The 12,658-nt window shown below is 35.7% G+C and overlaps 1 protein-coding gene across 5 annotated transcripts in view; it reads left to right on the forward strand.

The window, feature by feature from the left end:
• Positions 1-2,753: 2,753 nt before the first annotated feature.
• gdpd5b (glycerophosphodiester phosphodiesterase domain containing 5b) overlaps positions 2,754-12,658 on the forward strand; it is a 47,628-nt gene continuing 37,723 nt past the window's right edge. For 4 of the 5 annotated variants that reach the window (XR_006156582.1, XR_006156583.1, XM_042739703.1 and 1 more), the window contains exon 1: positions 2,755-3,079. The gene's annotated coding sequence lies outside the window, so the exon portion shown is untranslated. Of the gene's footprint in view, positions 3,080-7,200; positions 7,361-12,658 lie in introns of all 5 variants that reach the window. The other variant, XM_042739704.1, reaches the window with a different exon arrangement.

Genomic DNA, 12,658 nt, shown 5'->3' on the forward strand with positions numbered 1-12,658 from the left:
ATTCCTTCTAGATTCTTCTGTCGGGGGATGTAGAGACATGCTCCCCAAGCTCACATCCTCCCCCAACACTGCCACGTCAAAGTGTGAATTCTTTTTCAGGCTGCGGGTGTGGTGCACAAATGGCTATATACATTTCAGAGTGACTTTTATAATTTTACTGAACTTAATATTTTTCTGAATTTTATAATGTTGTGGTGATCAGTCTTTTGCACCTTTTGTTTTGTTAAGCCTGTTGGTCTGAGCTCTTTTGCATATTTGCACTTTTTCCTTTTTGTGTTTTTTTGATTTGTGTTTTGCTCCTTTTGTTTTGTTAAGTCTTTCTTTCTTTTTTTTTCTCTTTCTTTCTTTCTTTTTTCTTTCTTTTCTTTCTTTCTTTCTTTCTTTCTTTCTTTTTTCTCTTTCTCTCTTTCTTTCTTCTTTCTTTCTTTTCTTTCTTTCTTTCTTTCTTTCTATGCATCAAATGTGCATCAAATGAGCTCCATAAAAATGCATTAAAAATAACAAATTGCTGTAAAATGTTTTTTTTTTTTTATTATTAGGTAAATTTCGAAATGTCTAATAAGCACAAAATCATGTGTTTTGTGCACTGACCACCTGTGTGTGGTATGTGTTGCCCAAACATGTGGCTCTGCTGTAAATGGCAATCTGTTGTTTACCGGAGAGTCTCTTTAAACATCTCAGTTCTCTCAAGACTTGAATGTGGCAAATGTCTTACTTGCTACAGTGGCACAACACTCAAACTTTGGTTCTGTTTAAAAATGTTTTAAGAATATATCCATATATGTTCGCTGAACCTCAGAAAATCTGCACAAAGCAGTCATTGAGTTATGGGCTGAGCTGGGGGCTGTGCCACGCATGTATGATGTAAGATGTGAGCAAAGTTACTTCTTAAACGCTGATGTAACTTAGTGCAGCATTGCATGTGTCTTTGATTTCTTATCGAAGAAGTGAGAAAAAGAGAATTTTGTGAAAAAAAAAAAACAATTTACACTGGTTTAGTTGGTTTGGTTTTATAAAAGGTTTATGTGCAAAACAAATTCATTTATTTATACCTGAATTCACACAAATCATAAATCGCAAATGGAATTGTGTTGTTTTACCACTGCAGAAATCAGAAGTTTCCATTATATACTGTAGTTGGTCTGATCTGCAACCCCTAGGAGTTTTGTTTTGTTTTAAAAGGCAAAAGTCCTTTTTTTTGCAAGACAAAATTACCATCTTTTAGGGTGGTTGCAGTAATCAGACAAGTTTTTATAGCACCGTAACATGCATGTCATTGGAAAGTAAAAGCAAAGAAGTAGGCAAACCTCCCCAACAAGTATGACAGTCCATTTGCACATTAAGTCATAAATATTAAGTATGATTTAGGCTCTGTCGTGACTAAAGGGAGAAAGACTAAATTCTTTGCTCAGGCTGATGAGGCATGATGATTGACTGTGACCTTAGTCACTTTTACTAATTGAAAGCATGATGATTAGTTCTTAAGGTTTTAATCCCAAAATCTGACTTGGTATGTTTAAGGTTTTGAGGTAATAATTCAGATAACCTTTCTCTTGAATTGGGAACAAAAAGTAGCTTAACTCAAAACTTATTTTCAGCCTGCACCATATTGACCGACCACTAGATGGCGATCAAAGAAAGCAGTTGTATCATACAAGCGATGGCTTTCCTAAATTCAGGGGTATTTCTCTCATTAAACAAAATGTTTGTTTATAATCCTTTTAAAATCAGCACCTTTCCGACTCCAGATTCATGACATCTATCTTATGAGTGATCATGTATGTATGTATAACAGACAAATATAGGAGTTTGGGGATATCTGAGCAGCTGGATGCTGTGACCAACAGCTGATCAGAGAATTGGTGTCCACTTTATTTTCACAGGGCCTGAAATGTCAGGGGATGCAATTACCCTGCTGCAACCTAAGCAAGCGTGCCCACACACACACACACACACACACACACACACACACACACACACACACACACACACACACACACACACACACACACACACACACACACACACACACTTACAAACACTAGGGATCACAAAAGTTTGCTTGTATGATTTATCAATGACAGTCTTACTTAATTAAACTTTCAAATGCTTTCCAAGGCTTCCCAATATTTCATTTTCCCCTGTGTCTCTCAAATAACTCATAAATAAAGCTATATATTTTTGCAGCTGTGTTTTAGTTTTTAGTCTTATGGTTCTTTGCTGCCACTATTTAATGAAATATGTCCTACTATTTATTTGAAAGCACAACTTAATTAAACACTTTTATTATTATTATTATTATTATTATTATTATTATTATTAGTCTTTTCACAAGTACGTTTAAATGGCTTTTAATGTAAAAACAACAATTTGTGAACAAGCTAAAATGAAAAAAAAAGCAGAGAATCAACGTCTGAAATTATCGTATACAAGAACCATACATATGAGTATTACATGAAAAGTCTTAGTTTAAATAAAATTGAATAAGGATTCTTTGAAAAATCCGCTGATCCACCAAATTCTCCTTTAAACTGCAAATTGCGTGTGGTTTCATCTTTGACAAGTAGCCTAATGTAATGTACAAATAAATGCTAAATACATTAAAATATAACAAATGTTGTATTTCAAGCTCAACAGTGAAAAATAATTTGTCCCTATCCTTTATTATATACTGGACAGTAGGGAGCACAATAAGACAGAGCAGCATTTGGCCCCGCCCATAATGCATCAGCCCCGCCCATAAGCAAGAGGCAGCACTAGTGCTGTCTCACTCAGATAAGCACGAGCGCAGGTACAGCATTCATTTGACAACACAGAAAACCCGCCTGGAGCCGAGCAAACAGACAGCTTGCTCTTTGAGTTTAGACACTTTTTATTGCTTCTAAACATGCTTGTCGTGTCTGCCAGTGCGAGTGCCCTTTAATTCGGTCTCATGTTCTTTTAATATCCTTTGGTTGAGTTGCTGTGTCAGTTGTTAGCTACCTGTCCCGTTAGGTGTGGAAGGAAGGAAGGAACGCACACAGGAAACGTTCCTTCCAAGTTCACTTAAACAGCTACAGGGCAAACGCGTCTAGATAAGGTAAGAAAACTTGTTAACTTGTCTTTATTTGTTCCTTTCTTTAATTTTGTCACCTGCTCCTTTTGTAAATTGTTTGTTTAATCGATGACCAGATGGTGAATGAACAGTTTAAATGTTAATGTATGATATTATGTTAATATAAGGCTAATAATTTAAGTAATATTAAAAGGCAGTCAATTTATTGCAAGGACGCAGAGGGTTTTCTAATGTTGACAGGGTGCGGTAAGGGGCTTTAAAATCCCCAGCAAGTGAAACAAAAAGTTTGAGGGGGTTTCATGCGTTCAAACATTGCAGTCAATATAAAAGATTACAAGTTCAGTAAGAGCTCTTTCATAACACAAATCGCATTGTAACCATAGCAACAATGGCGTCGTCTCACTTTTCGTTAGGATTATTATCATCAGACTTTTAGTCTTTTTAGCAAAGATTTACACATTACAAGTATGTCACAAAAAGGTGAGGGATTTTATTTGAATGCTTTTAAGATTAGCTTTTACGTTTAGCCAACTGTGCAAGGAACGCCAAAAGACATTTTGCTTAGCTCGAACATGTAATCTCCATATTCACAATAAATTAAGCAGTTAGCATCTCCTCAGATTTGAGTAGAAGATTTCAAGAAACCAGAATATTGGCTTACTCTGGTTTTGGCAGCCTGGTTAATTATTTTACACGACACCAAGTTAGTCATATTCTGACTAACACTTGAGTCAGTCATTAATAGAAATGTTGTTGCAGGTCCAATAAAGGATGTTGATCCAGGAAAATGTTTTAATTGGGTAAATCACTTTAAGCACTTTAGATTATATAATCAGTACAATCATAACCTACATAACTGGTTGTTGGGCCAGATTTGTCATCATTTACTCACCCTCACGTAGTTCCTAACCTGTAAAAGTTTCTTCTATTGAACACAAAAGGTTTTTTAAAGATTGTTGGTAACCAAAATGTTGACGGTATCAATTGATTGCCATAGTATGGAAAAACAACAATGGAAGTCAATAGCTAATTCAACTTGAATGGTTACCAACATTTTTCAAAATATCTTCTTTTGTGTTCAACAAAACCCATACAGGTTTGCAAAAACTTGAGAGTGAGTAAAAGATGTCAGAATTTTCATTTTTTTTGGGCGAACTTTCCCTTTAAGTCACATTTTTTAATGTTTTCAAATATTTTCCCATTTGTTTGACACATTAGAAACAAAACCAGACCAAAAGTTAAAAATTAACCCATTGCTGACTGTTGCATGTTGTGAAACACACTCATACTGGCTTTCATCTGCACTGAAGAATAAAGATCTGTTAGCTGAGTAACAAGAATCACTGTTGCCGATCTCTAAAGAGCAGTCTTCATTTATCTAGCATGGCGGGTGTAATGTTGAATTATCCCTCCTTATCGTAAGTGAGCCGGGTGATGCTGTGAGATGACCTATTATTATTGTCAGTCCTGTGGGAGCTGAGCCATGTGCTGTCTTTGATTAGTTCACACCCCCCTCCCACATGTCAAGGAATAATGGACGAGACTCTGAGACTCAAAGCACAGCGTTGCATCATTAGTGAACCAAATGATGTCTACCCATGAAGCCCTCATCTGATGTGGTCCGCTTAATACTTGGGGATCTTTAATCTTCTTTGCGTTTGACGTTGGGTGATTTTTAACTTAGTACTTAAAGCAGAAATCTGTGGTTATTTGATCAGTAAGGATTTCTTTACTAAATAGAAGCTATTTAAATGAATTGTAAGAATCCTTTTTGGCTATGGCATGTTTGACTAGGTTGCAAAATGTAGCTAATTTTGGAGCACAGGTTGAGGGCAAAGCAGAGATGTACTGTAGTGTTTGATGATGAAGTACTGGCTTGTATCATATCATCAGTCAGTAAAAAAAATGAGGCTTTCTGCTGCGCATCTATTCATAGTTTTCACATGATGTTACACCCTCATAGGAACGCCTACTTGGAGGGCAAAACAAGGCTTTCTTCTACTGCCCGCCAGTTATTTTTTTACCAGGTTTGTACTATGTACTACTGTACTAGGACCTGATATTAAAAGACTAATTTCAGTATGCACCTTATTAATGATGCATGCCATTTACAGCAAGTAGATGTGCCAAGAATATGAACCCAACGCATTAAATTAAATGTTAAACATTTTCCCATAGAAGACCATTAGAAATAAACTGCTCGACATGCGATTTAGCTTGTTGCATTCATACAGTATAGAATTCATCAGTCGGGTTCCAGAAGTAAAAATTCCATCCATTTTCTCAATAGGGATGTTGATTTTTAACATTACCTTGTAAATTGTTAGAGATAGACATGCTGATTTAAAAAAATCATGTTTAACAGCTAAATTCAAGGTGAAAAAGTACATTATCCATGATAATGTGAAGAAAATTCCACCAATCAGAGAGCTCGGCAGGGAACACTGCTCCCATGAAGCACTTTTTTAATGTTGCGATTTACCTTGTAGCTGGTTGGTTTGGTTCATGGCTTATAATGCTTTAGCAAGACCTTTTTAAAATCCCTAAAGGGAAAAATTAATTGGGAAAAAATACTCCCAGAAGTGACGTCACAGAAAAGTGGACTCTGGCCACATCTGTTTGGTTGTACATAGCACACGGTGAATCATCAATAAAGTGTACACTGAAACCTCGCCCTCATCTCGACATCCAATCAACACCTAATGCATACAGCCGTTTCTTTTTTTTTTCACTTTTGATAATCCATTACACTCAGATGTACATCATAATATAAAATATATATACAGTGGTGGCCAAAATGATTAGAACACACACCAGCTAAAATGGTTTTAAGTCAGTTGTTTGTTTATTTTTGTTTAGTTTGATGGTTGTTAACGCAAGTTTAAATTTCCAAACATTCATTTAGTCATTCGTTTTAATAATCCAGTGAAATTTTTGTTTGACAACAGCCAGTGATCCACACAAAGATCTGATCTTATCATCATCCAGTCTATCTGGAATAACATGAAGAAACAGAACAAACTGAGACGGACTAAATCCAGAAAAGCTGTGCCAACGTCTCCAAGATGCTTCAAGAAACCTACATGCAAAGCTACAGTACTGTTAAAAGTTTTATGTACTTGTGTAAAAATGCTGTAAAATAAGGATGCTGTCAAAAATAATGTCATAAATAGAGTTTCTTTATCAAATAACTTCTATTAACCAAATTAAATCAACGTTTGGCATGACCATCCTTTGTGTTTAAAGCAGCTTTTTGCCCTTGGTGAACTTGCGCATAGTTTTTCAGGTATCTTTGCAGGTAGGTCTCTTTTAGCATCTTGGAGACATCGCCACAGTTCTTCTGGATTTAATCTGTCTCAGTTTGTTCTGTTTCTTTAGTGATTCCAGACAGACTGGATGATGATGAAATCGGATATCTATGTGGATTACTGGCTATTGCACACTTCTTGTGCAAACAAAAATCTCACTGGATTATTACAATTAATGGCATAATGAGTGTTTGGAAATGTAAAAAGATATTTCCTACTGATACACTACAGCAAAAGATAGAAATAACTGACTTAAAACCATTTTAGCTGGTGAAAATACTAGTGTTCTTATAATTTTGTCCACCACTATATATATATATATATATATGTCAATATTTATCACTACATCAATGTTATCTGAACATTTTTCGTGTTAATTCCTGCTGTTTTGTTTGTTATTAAAATACTGCAGTGGGTGCTGTATATGGATCACAAGTGCCCAGAACTTGCAGTTTGTTCACATATTGTTGTTCTTCAGTTGAGAGGTGATGAAAATATTTGTGACCTAGAACACAGGTAAAATTGACAGGTCTGTGTGGTAGTTCAATGGCTGTTTTGCCCTCAAGGTCTCTGCACCAGTCATGTGACTGAAACTATGAACTGATCATCTATTGAATGTGGATCATTCAAACAGATGGCTCCTGTGCTTACTGCCTCTGAGATTTCAGGTGGAAAAGGAAGGGTTAAGGCTTTGATGGCCTTCGTTTCGGCCAGAACAATGTTCCCTCTGTGTCTGCATGCCTCGGATGCCTTTGTAAGGTGCTGGTTTTCCAGGGAAATGTTTCAGCACCTACTGTATGAGTAAAGTTTGATCCAGAATTACTTTCTTCTCACCAGTCCACTGGACTTCATCCCCAGGGGTTGCTGCAAACTACTCCATTAAGCCATTCTTTTGCTTTCGGCATTAGCATTCAGGAGGGCAGCAGGTTCAGCTGGATGGAGAACGTGCCAAGCTCAGCATCCCTCTGTTTGGAGTGAGTGGAGCCATCTGAGCACAGTATGTTTATCCTGGTTTGTTGTTCGTTTTGCTCTGTCCCTGGTGTGTAGGAGGTGTTTAGTTTTTCATTTTGTCTCACTCTTTTAAGATCTTTTTATCCCAAAAATAATTTTTAAGGCAAAGTTTTTCCATATAAGTTTGTCCACTGATTTTGGATTTTATTTGGATTTAATTTGCATTGAGGATTGCTTTGGATACATATCCTGAAACTATCCTGTTTGAGTTCTAACATTAAGGCTTTGCTCATATTGCAACTAATTTTATTTGTTTTGTAAAACAAATAAGTGTAATTAATTCTGAACATATTGGAACCCATTTTCAAATATCTGGATTTTTGGATTGGATTGATTTTTGGATGGACTGTTTTGGCCAATATACCAAAAAACATGCCAGATTTTTCCTGCCTGTCTGAACAAAGCCTTAAAAGGCTCTCAAAACACAACTGGAAAAGCTTGGCAAAGGAGTAAATTCTAACCAAAGATGGTCGATTGCAGGCAGTCAGTTAGATGGCCAAGGAGGAATGATTAAATAAAGAACACCACTGAGCGGTGTGATGTCTTTAGCTCCATTACTCTCCTGAATAAATGATGGGGCATTAAATTAACCACATTCGATCTTTCAAAAATGGCGCTGTTCCACATTAGCACAATGATGTGTGGGGTGAGGTTGGGTGCCCAGTCATCTTTGATCTTTCAGCTCGGAATTAAAACTATATTGTCACTGATGTGCATAGATAATCTTAGATAGATAGTCAGAGATTGAGAGAGATTATTTTGTTTAAACATAACTGTTATATGCACTTTATTGCAAAGTTCCAAAACCTGAGGTGAAAAATGTTGATTATAAATTAAACCGTTATATATTTCATTCAGTACTGAAAAAAACTTTTTGAAAGAAGTGTCTAATGCTCACCAAGGCTGCATTAATTTGCTAAAAAATAGAATAACAACCATAATATTATATAAAATACCTGTTTTATATTTGTATGCAGTTTATTTCTGTGATGTCAAAGCTGAATTTTAAGCAGCCATTACTCCAGTCTTGTCAAATGATCCTTCAGAAATCATCTAATGCTGATTTGGTGCTCCGGAAACAATGTTGAAAAAAATTGTGCTGCTGGAAACTGTGATATTTCACGATTCTTTTGAATAGAAAGTTCAAAAGATCAGCATTTGTTTGAAACGCAAATCTTAAGGAAACATTATAAATGCCTATATTTATTTATTTTGTGTTATTTGTGTGTGTATACATTTTAATGCTTATTAGAGAATCACTCCAATAGCTTAGCAAAATGGTAACGTAACTTAAAATCAATTGCAAATGTTGTGGTTGCTGATGAGGTCACATGACTAGGATGGCATCAGCTGTCTATGTACGCAGTAGGCATCTAGGCAGCTCACTAGGTTTTGTAACTGAGCTAATCTGGATCATAATTAACTTGGAATTAGATTGTAATATTTCAAAATGTGTGGAGAGCTTCCCATATGTTAAAATTAACTTGATATGGTAATAATAAACTGTAATATTGCAATCTCAAAAATCTTTGAGCAAATTTCTTTTTGGTTATTGTTGTAAAAAATTTTGTGTATTGCAGGTCAGTTATGATTTTGGCTTTTGTTCCTCTACTGTCTCACTTTTTTTCCCAGATGGCACCACCTTCTGCTTTTAATTAGTGCCAGAGAGTAACTAAAATATCCTGAGTCCACAGACACAGCCCAGCTCTCATCTGTGGCATTTTAAATCATAGACTGTCTCCAGTCAGAGAGGAAGGAGGCGTCTGTAACACTATATTGCTAGCCTTATAATTACACTGATGGGCATTTAGCATTGTAAAACGAAGGTGGTTGTTCTGTGAAAAGTGCTTTGTGCCATTTGTCACAACTGCTAAAATAATGCCTACTTTTAATTGGTTCCAGTTTATGGTGCTGAATTTTGCTTTCTGAAACTAGCTGTCATATAAATTAGTCTTATTCACAATTAGCAACTAATTGCCTGTTGATTTTTTTTTAAATTATTTTTTATTATGACATTTTAATTAGAGCCATTGTATAATTTCCTTACATTGTCCTGACAGTGAGTGTTTCTTCCAAAAAGACATCAAGTTGAAAAATGACAGCATGTAACGCCCGTGTTCAAGGCTACAGTAGCTTGTATGATAGAGGAAAGGAACTCTATTTAAAATCAATCAGAACAAGGTCTTCCTTTAGATGCTTGTGGCTCAGCGTTCTGCTGACTGGGTTTTCCAGTGAAGATGCCCTCTCCTTGGTCTGCAAAAACTTGTTTGCTTGATCTCTCCACCTAAGAAGACAGAGCCCTCAGTGAGTGAAAAATGAATAAGGAAACTCATTGGACATTTGACCCAGTTCATACCCTCACCGATCATGAGCAGTTTATCATGATTATGATAGCTGTCATGGCATAGCAGTCTAGAAGTCATTTAGTAGTAGGAAATGAAGGACTTGCTTATTTGTTTTTGATTGCCACGTGTCCCTAAACCAGCCTTGTAACTGATTTACATGGCAGAGAGTGATTAAAAAAAAAAAAAAAACGCTTTACAATTTTCTACTTTTAAAGTCTTCTGTTTAATCTCTTATAGAAACAAGTGGGAATGGCATACAATGAATGAGGTACGGTCAGCCATTATTGCAAAATAAACCCTGTCAGGGTGATCATAACCCAGAAGAAAAGAAGAAATAATTTATTTTCTTATTTGCTTATCTTATTTCTACTTCATTACAACAGTCCATCAGCTTAGCAACTAAAACAAAATAGAAATTGCGGACTGATATTTGAAAGTAGCATGGGTATGTTGTCAAACGACAGTGGTGCAATTTACAATTTAACGGTAGTTATAAGAAATATTTGACACTCTGTGCTGCGTTTGACCAATTGAAATAAAGTATTCTAAAGAACTGTGTAATAAATCTAATTTACAGGGTTTTTTTTTCTTCAAAAATCCCTTTATTGTGCAAAGATGAACGATTAATAATGCAGTCCATTTTTACCTGCACTAACATTTTGCATAATAAATTATGATGTAAGAAATAAAGCATTTGAATCAAAACGTGCCATAGTTTGATTCATACCTCTATTTAATGGCCCTCACAAAAGATGTTGAATCTGGCCACATGACATTATGACTTACGGTAAGAGAGGTCTATTGTTTTCTTGACAGTATGTAGAATTGTGGCCTCTCCTCTCTCTCCATACAATTTGATTGTGGTGACATTTTTGCTCTGTGCCAGTGTAGATTGCAATCCCCATGCATTCTCTTCAGGTCCATTTCATATCTGAAGTGAGGTAATGACTTTTAAAAAAGGACTTGGGCATTTATGTCATTTGTGTCACTTATTGGCCCAGAGCTTCACAAACAACATATTCTGCTGTCACATAAACATTTTCCATTGCAATATTTGTGTCATGAGCTGCCTTATGAAGGTAAGAAAACACTGCATAAATACGCAGTCATAATGTTGCTATGTCGGCATTTTGGACCCTCTGAAATAACAGATTTCCACATCAGCATTTTGTCATTCTCATTAGCATTCTGAGTGGGCTGTGCTCTGTGAAGTTGATGTATCTTTTTTCATTCTAGAATCCTTGGGCGAAATGGATCGATGTCTGAAATCAATCAAACATGGAGCTTTTGTCAAAATTCTGTCACCAAGAGTAAGCCTAATTGCACTTGAGCTGTTTTTCCATAAATAATATAGCATCCAAGCATATTTTAAAAAAGCTCTTGTGGTCAGTGTACATAACTTTGTCAGATCTACTTTTGACAGTAGGTACTTCTCAGTGTTTTGATTACTGATCAACCAATACATAATTTTTAATGTGTAATGGCAATACGGACATATAGAAAGTAGAGTAAAAACTGAATGTCAGGTCAGTTTATCCTGATCAAAATATCAGTCTTTCATTAGTTGTAATATATTTTTGCCCACACTGGGCGCCAGATATGCTGGTTGTTTAATTGTTTTATGGTTTAAAATGGTTTAACTGGTTACACAGGTTACATGTCCTGCAGATGTCCTTGATTCATCTTTCTTTTTTGATTTCTTGAAGTTGCATTTCAGTTTAGACAGTTTGCAAGAATGTTTAGCATCCGTGGTGTGAAAATAATCGCTGGCGGAGTGAATGAGGCTTGAGAGAGTTGTGAGTGAGGGAGATCGCAGCCATATCCAGCTATTATAAGCGTCTTTGGACTTGTCATTTCAACGTAATTTGACACTTTAGAAAGTTAATAAAGTGGGAAGTTGCAGTTTAGGGTTAGCAATATCTTTATCTTATCTTATATTTATTTCTTATTTATTTTTCCATTTTTATTTGTTTTCACAGCAATATTTGGCATCGCCGGCACTTAAAAAAAAAAACATATTGGGTAAGGAAAATGCAAAAAAACAACATATTATCTGTCAGAAACATTATCAATGCTATCAAAAACATTAGCATATAACAATAGTACACAGATCTGTTTGAACAAGTAGGTTACAGAATGAAATTAAAAATGCAAACACTAACCATGAAGAAGTCTATGCCATTTCATTCAGTATGGTAGTTACATTTTCACAAAATCATGCTAAAAACATTCATACTAGACAAAGTTATCATCTATATAGCAATGGTTGATAATGAAAACTATAACAGTAATATGTACTTTTTCGTGAATAATAAACTAAAATTATCCACCCTTGGTTTAGTGTATATAATGAGTTATTATTAGTGTATATTATGAGGGGTTATTACAGCACAAATCTTAACCCCACCCCAGACCTCACTAATTTTCAAACTGCTATGGTCTTGGTATGTGTTTGGAGGTTTTACTATACTGGATGAATTCCAAGCTCTTCCAGGAAGTTTTATATACTAGTCATTGAGAACTAGGGTTGTTATAAAACTTGAAGTAGAATAATACTTTTTGATAGAAGTAGCATGCGTTGCACAACCACAAACGTTTTTCATTGTACAAAAAGAGCTAATGCATCCTTTTCGGTTTGCTTAATAGGCAAAAAGTTTCTCCAACAATATTCTAAGAAACAACCTCCAACACCCCAAAATTTATTTCACCACCAACCGCAGCATGTCCACTGGTCTTCCGCCACTCAGACTCTGTCTGTGTTTATTTAGGTGGAAGAGGTCAAGTCCGAACTGTTTGTGGTCTTTGTAAATTCCAGCCTGAAGTGTTTTAAAAATCTATGAGGTTACATTCACTCCCTAGTTGTAAGGGAGTATTTTTCTACTCAGGCTTTGTGCAAGGTATTTGGCGGTTTTGAGCAAACAGATGGTCACTGGAATATC

Source organism: Cyprinus carpio, chromosome B15 (assembly GCF_018340385.1).
Source record: "Cyprinus carpio isolate SPL01 chromosome B15, ASM1834038v1, whole genome shotgun sequence".
NCBI classification, from domain to species: Eukaryota; Metazoa; Chordata; class Actinopteri; order Cypriniformes; family Cyprinidae; genus Cyprinus; species Cyprinus carpio.